This window comes from Zeus faber (assembly GCF_960531495.2).
Source record: "Zeus faber genome assembly, chromosome: 20".
NCBI lineage: Eukaryota > Metazoa > Chordata > Actinopteri > Zeiformes > Zeidae > Zeus > Zeus faber.
In genome coordinates this window covers 2,038,042-2,045,716 of record NC_137207.1, presented here as the reverse complement: position 1 = coordinate 2,045,716, position 7,675 = coordinate 2,038,042, and positions in this window count along the sequence as shown.

The following is a 7,675-nucleotide window of genomic DNA, read 5'->3' as shown; positions in this document are numbered from 1 at the left end:
GTACTAGTATAAAGGACAAGTCTTTTTACTCCATTCGCCAGAGAATATATCTGGCTCCTGTTCTCTCCCAGACGTCCATGGCAAGTCTGGTGTGATGCTGACTTATGTAATAAAACTATTATTTTGATCAAGTCAGCGTCAGCAGAGACTCCTTCTTCATCAACATATCAAAATCATCCAGAAACTACGAACCCATTTAGAGTAGGACAGTACCCACTGGGGTTGAGGCAAGACAAAGAACGAGAAGTGATAGGCAAGCTACAGGGAGATTTCACCCTTATACTTAAAGAGGAACAGATAGACAAAAGAAGAAAATACAAGAAAAGGAGAAAAGCACCTGGAAGAGACAGAGAGCAGCAGTAAGGAAGATAAATCCGGCAAGGAGTCGGAAGAAGAGAAGCCAGACAACTCCCACACAGAAACAAAATCATAAAACATCTAGGGCAAAGGACAAAAATCGCTGAAGAAAAGCCAATTAAGAGAGATTCCCCAACGAAAGGAAACAAAGGGGAACCAACAGAGGGAGAGTGGGCCCCACTCAAACAGCCATGCTCCTCACCAATGTACGGAACCGACCAGACTCCACAGAGAAAAAAAAACGACTCGAGGAAATGCTGTCCAGAGTGGAGAAAAGCATTGAAGTCATAGCAACAGAGCTTAGAGTTCGTCACGGGAAAACATCCACCCCCAAAGTGACACCCACATGGAAAATACAGGGAGACCCCAACAACACATGGAGGGAAGAAGAAGAAGGGGAAACATTGCATTCCCACTATGCTGAAGGAAGAAAAAAAAAGACAAAGACAAAGTCAAAATGGGGAGACAAGAGCATCGGTGGGAAAGGAACGTGTGACGGCTGCACAGAAGAGACAGCCGTGAGAGAGAAGGGGAAGGCATGTACCCCCTAGTGGTCAAGGGGCTCGGACGCGAACGACACTATGTGCCATGGTCGTTTATGGACATGGTGGTCTAGCAAACAGACCGCCAGCCCTCACTGAAGGAGCAAACAAATGTATAACAGCATTGGAAGAAAGCACGGCAGGAGCAACTTTGGCCCTGGGGGATATCAAACCTCTGCTGATGCACATTGCAGGGAAACACACCTCAGAAGAAATCTTCCGCAGAGCAATGCTGTCAAGGGTGGTGACCGGCAAAAGTGCCGATGACGTGGGTTTTGGTGGACATCGCAACCAGATATGAGCAGAACTAAGAAAATGCTACCCTGAGAAAATTGATCCATCCAAGCTGGAGGGAGAAACTCTGAAGGATGAGGACTGTCCATCAAAGTTCCTACATGCATTCCAACGCAAATGGAAAGATGAGACAGGGAGCTCCTGGAATACCAACAGCACCACACAACGACCGTTCATGCTGATGGTGAAATAGGCAATGCCACAGGAAGTCCAGGAACAATTGGACAACGTCATGGGACAGAGGAAAATGGACTGGCCTATGTTCTCTGAACACATCATCCACCATGTGGAGAACTGCAAAAAGAAAAAACAGGGGGCAGAAGAATAAACAACTGGCCCACAAGCTGACCCAACTGCAACTGGGGGAGCTAAACTAGCAAAAAAAGGAAAAAATTAAGACCCAAGCCCCCGTAATAATGACTGCCCAAACCGAAAACCCAGAAGCTCCAACGCCCCAAGCTCCAGTAATGCACCGCCAATGCTGATCGCAGGATGTACTGTTGTCGCTCCACTTCTATACTCAGCAAACACTCCCGTCAAACTGTTGGGAAGAGACATCTTGTGACCCCTCAAAGCTAACATCATGTGCACAGCAGACGGGCTGTATATAGACTTCCAAGAAGAGCCCCTCAGACATGATGCCCATGATAAACCAAACTGAAACTGACAACTGGGAGCAAACACTAGTGCACTGAATGTGGGAGCCATGGGTACGAGTTAAACTAGGAAAAGTCTGCATACCGCAGCTGCCCCTACACTGCACGCTCCTATGTGACGGACATCAAGGCCAAACCAATTATGATACATGTTGGAAAGAGCTAATCAATGGCAAACAGTTCTCCATTACCAGCCAGGACCTATACACCAAGGCGCAGCTGCAGTTGTGACCTTGCCAAAAAACTACAAGAGTGGTTTCAGGTCCAGAACTCCACCACCCACGTCACCCTAGCAATGAGCGAAGGACACGAATCTCACAAACTAGGCCCAATGGTCAAAACAGCACTACAGGTGCATGACTGGAAGCCCACCAACAACAACAACATCAATGTCTCTCCAGATAAACAATTCATCAGAATATCAGGGCGATGACGTAGGACAGGCAGAGAGCATCCCAATGAATGGACGCATCCCCAACAGACAGCTTATGGCCCTAGAACACAAGATCTTGCTGAACCAAGTCCCTCGGGATGTATGGTCAAAACACAAAACAGATGTAGGATGTGTAAAGTCAGCAGAAGCTGTACACATAAAACTAAAAAATGGAGCTAAACTACTACACCTAAAACAATAACCTCTCAACCACATGGCATTGAAGGGATCAGTCCCGCAATCACAGGACTGGAGGCAGCGGGGGTTTTGAGGAAAACCTTGAGCCCCTGCAACACTCCAATCTTCCAATACCAACTAGAGGCCACAAAGTTAGCAAAGATAAACTAAAATTCTGTCAGCCCGAGGTAAACTTCTTAGGGAGGCAACTCCGCCAAGAGACTAATCGCCCCATCACAAATAGCATCAGTAGTTAACGCCCCAAAACAATCAATTATCAATTATCATATTGGGAGGAGACTTCAACACAGTAATGGATCCAAATTTAGTCTGTTCTCAAGCCAGAAATATTCCCAAATCCTGGCGTTCGTTCGACACTATAAAACAATATATGAGTGATCTTGCTCTTGGGGATTGTTGGCAATCAAATAACCCACATTCTAGAGAATACACATATTATTCACCACCCCACCAAAGTTTCTCTAGAATCGACCTTTTCTTGACAAGTAACTCCGCACTGTCCAAAATCACTTCTCCAGAAATCCACCCTATCGTAATTTCCAATCACAGGCCGATTAGTTTCAACCTGATAAGTGAAACAAACCGGAACCCTCCCGGCAGGTGGCGGTTTAACACCTCACTTTTGGCAGATAAAGAATTAGATAGAGAACCATTTCTTTTCCAGAGAATGGACTTCCTTCATTGAACTGAATGACTCCCCAGAAATATCACCATCCTTACTTTGGGAAACAGCTTTTTCATTCTCCACTCCATTTCTTGCCAATCAATTGAAACGTGATAGAGAAAAATCCCTTATTGCTGCCATCAAAGATTGACAGGGTAGAATAACATACAACTGATGCATGACATCAATAACATATTTAGAGACTTTCATAATAACCTATATTACTCGGATAATTAATCGAATTTATCAAACATTCACTCATTCCTTGATGATATCGACCTTCCTAAACTTTCTACGGAGCAGGCTACCACCTTAGGTCAACCACTTACTCTTGAAGAACTCAGGAAAGCGCTCTTCTCTATTCACAATAAATCACCTGGATCAGATGGCTACCCAGTGGAATTTTATAAACACTTCTGGCCATGTATCTCCCCAATATTCATCAGAATGGTTACAGAGGTCAAGTCAACCTCCACCATACCTCCGAACATGAATACTGCTCTCATTTTGGTTTTGCTCAAACCCAATAAGGACTCAACCCTCACCTCCTGTTACAAACCCATAAGCCCTAGTAATTGCGACCTTAAGATTATAAGTAAAACACTAACCAACAGAATTGAAAAAGTAATTGCATTCATAATTCACCCAGATCAAACAGGCTTTGTCAAAGGCAGACACTCGTCCAGCAATATACGTTGTTTATTCAGTCTGGTCAGCATATCTCAAAGGAACAACTTTAATGCTATAATGGCCTCTTTGGATGCCGAAAAAGCATTTGACAGAGTTAAAAACCTCAACAAATTTGGTGTTGGAGAGTCACTCATTGAATGGATTAGAACCTTCTACAACTCTCCACCTGCGTCTGTCATCACCAATCTACAACGCGGCAAAGATGTCCACTCTCCCTTTTACTATTCGCCATCTTTATTGAAGCCCTCACGGCAGCTATTCATCGAAACAGTAATATTGTAGGCATACAAACAGGAAACTCTGTTCACAAAATCAGTTTGTATGCAGACGATATCCTGTTGTACATACGGAACCCAATATCATCCCTACCGGATGTGTTCAATCTTATATCTAAATTCTCAGCTATCTTCAATTTATAAATAAGTGGTTACAACCAGAGCAACAATTGGCCCATGGATGGCGAGGCATTGAACAATCTGAATGTCAGGAGTTATTATTATCCGATCTCCCATTCCTGACTGAATCGATAAGGAAACATAATGGTTTTAAAAACCCATTTATCACAACAACTCTGTCAGCCTGGTGGAAATTCCTCAAACTCAGTGGTCACACCCTATCTCCAAACAAATTCACACCAATCTGGCACAACCCAGATTTCTTGGTTGAAAACCGACCATTCATCTTTAGGTCTTGGAAAAGACAAGGAATTACTCATCTGGAACACATTTTTTAAAACAATTTGCTTATATCCTTCCCAACCCTAACCCAAAGGTATAATATCAGTGGCCACGGCTTACTTCAATTCTTTCAATTACAGCAGTATCTGAAAGTTGAAATCAAAATGACGAACAACAACCTACAACCACCTGAATAGATTGAACATCTCACTCATATCGGTCACTTGAAAAATCCCTTTTCCAGAATATACAAACTTTTATAAAAAACAGACGACACCTTAACTTTACCTTCAATGAAATGGGAAAGAGACCTTGCTGTTCCCACTGATATCAACCTGTGGAAGCTTATTTGCAACAACACCTTTTCTATGGCCCGCAACTCTAAAATGCAACTCATCCAATATAAGATTTTGTACAGTGCCCATATCACAGAACACAAAATGTTCAAAATGGGTTTTGTGGATGAAGACATTTGCTCTCACGGTTCCCTTGATACCAGAGATGACTACTTTCATGCCTTCTGGCTCTGCTCACCTAACCTAGCATTCTGGACCAACATCACCAAGAAGCTATCAACCCTTCTGGGTCGCAGCATTCCAGTCTCCCCGTCTATATGTCTTCTCAGTCGACCCGCCACTCAAACACCACCAACCCATTTTGATCGTCTTCACAATGGCCAAGAAAACAATATTACTCAATTGGAAAAAGAGAGAAAATCTCACCACATCCCAATTGTTGCAGTTATTAATAGATTACATCTCATTGGAAAAACTATTGGCAATATCCCATAACAATGTTGATTCATTAAATGAAATATGGGCTACTTTTATCACTGACATAACTCCATCATTTAATTCTTGAGTCTTCCTAAGTTGGTGCAATGTTGTTGTACTTTGGGGCATGTGGGGGTCCTCCTGGTCTGCCGGGTCTCCGCAGTTGGGTGGACGCCTGGGCAGCTCTGGGGACATCCACGGTGCATGGGCCTGTGTTCCTGGGAGATCCCGGGGCCCCACGGGGGAGTTGGGTGGTCTTGGTGGTGGCGCCCGCTCCTTTAGCTGAGTTGAGCTGGCCTGTCTCCGGGGGGGGCGTGCTCCCAGGCAGTACCTGCAGCTGGAGTCGGTGTGTGGGTTCGGGGCGTGGTTGTGGGTTCTGGGGCTCGGGTTGGGGGCGAGGGGTGTGGGTTGCTGGTTCGGGTGTCGGGCCCACGTGGTCAGCGGGCGGAGCGGCTGGGCCTGTGTGTCCTTCTGCGTCCCTTGGGGGGGGGGTGGCCCGTCATGCCGGGGCTGCTTAGGCGTTCCGTATGGTCCTGTCAACCTGAGTCCTGAACCTGGCTGGCTGTGCTTGGCGTGTGCTTGCCTGTCACGCTCCTGCCTAAGGGTGCTTCTCGTCCCTCCCAAAATTGTAATCCCACTCACATTAGTTTAGAACAGGGACAGGAGGGGTGCGAGTGATTCCGATTCGACTTGCCTGAAGGACTTGCACCCCCAACCCCGCAATTTTAACTGCATTACCAACAGCACACATTGAGCACCAGGGTGGCCGGTCGCTGGCGGGTCAGGGTGGGGGCGTGGTTGGCCGGGGGGCGGTCGGGTGGGCCCCCCCTCCCGGCCTGGCTGGAGTCCTGACGGCTTGTGCCTGGTGGCTTGGGATCTGCTGCAACCTGGCGGGGCTGGCTGCGCCACCAGGTGCCTTCCGGGGCCCCTGGGGGGACTGCTTGCTGTTGTGGGTGTGGGTTGGGGTGTGGGGGGCGGCTGTTGGCCTTTTGCTTCTGTGGCGCAGCTTCTCTGCCGCGGGTGACCCGGGTGCTTGGGGCGGCGGAGGGCCTGTATACCTGGCGGCCTGCCGGCATCCCCAGGGAGAGGGGGGGCGGTTAGAATCAACGCTGCTATGTGTATGGGCACTTGGCACTCACGCCGGGTGGGGGCGTCTGGTGCTGCGTTGAGGCGGGCCTCCCCCTTATGCGGGGCATGGGTGGGCATAGGGGTCCTGCCGGCTCGCCCGTATGGTGGACGGCTCGCGTGGGTTGTCGGTCTGTCGCAGTGGGGCCAGGATCCGGGCCAGGATCGTGGGGCCCGTGGTCCGTGTCTTGCGCCCATGGGCCCGGGTTCTGTGCCGGCGGCTGCGTCTTGTGCCTGCACCCGGAGGTTGGTTGTATGTGTGCGCCCCTGGGGTGCGGGGGTCTTCTGTGGCCACAGGGCAGGGTACTCGGGGCTTTCCTGCAGCTGTAGGGTGTCCACAGGTCTACGGAGTTCAGGGGGGTTTCAGGGCCCCTTCCGCTGCTTGGAGGCGCCGCAACATATTATCAACCTTCTTCACCAATAAAAAAAAATAATCATTAAAAAGAAAAAAAAAGAAACTCATCGCCCCATCACAAATAGTATCAGTAGTTAACACCCCAAAACCACAAATGGTGGGAGACATACCTCCTTTCCTGGGCATGGCGGGATACAGTTGGCCCAGGATTTGTGACTATGCTTTAAAATCAGCCCCATTACGGGCCTTAATTAGGGCAGCGGAACAGACAACCAATTAAGCACCCTTACAGTGGACTCAGGAATCAGAGGGGGCCTTTGTGGCTCTTAAAAGTGATCTGCAATCCGCCCCTGTGCTCGGCAACCTGGATTATTCTCAACCGTTCCACCTATAATTAACTTAATTAAATTAATTAATTAAATTAATTTAAATTAATTAAATTAATTTTGTAGCAGAACTGCGCAGTACTGATGCAAGACACACTGATAGGTAAGCAACCCCGAGCGTACTATAGTACTAAATTAGACAACGTGGAAGCAGGGTTGCCTCCCTGCTATCAGGGACTAGCGGCAGCAGTAATTTCAAAAGGCCTCATCATTAACCATGGGCCACCCAGTAACGCTGTGTACATCCCACCAGTTGCACGCCCCGCTCACAAGTCCCAGATTTGTGCTAACACAGGCCAGACGGACGGGCTACAAAGTAATACTTTCTGCCCCCGAGCTGACTATTTACTGTAGTAACACCATCAATCCAGCAACCAAATGGTGTTGCCCATAGACGGCACACTCCACAACTGCATCCAGGACACAGAAGTGTTTTTGCGTGCACGTGAAGACCTGCAAAACCAACCTCTCACAGCAGATCTCACCTTCTTCATAGATGGTTGCTGCGTCAGAGACGTAACCGGT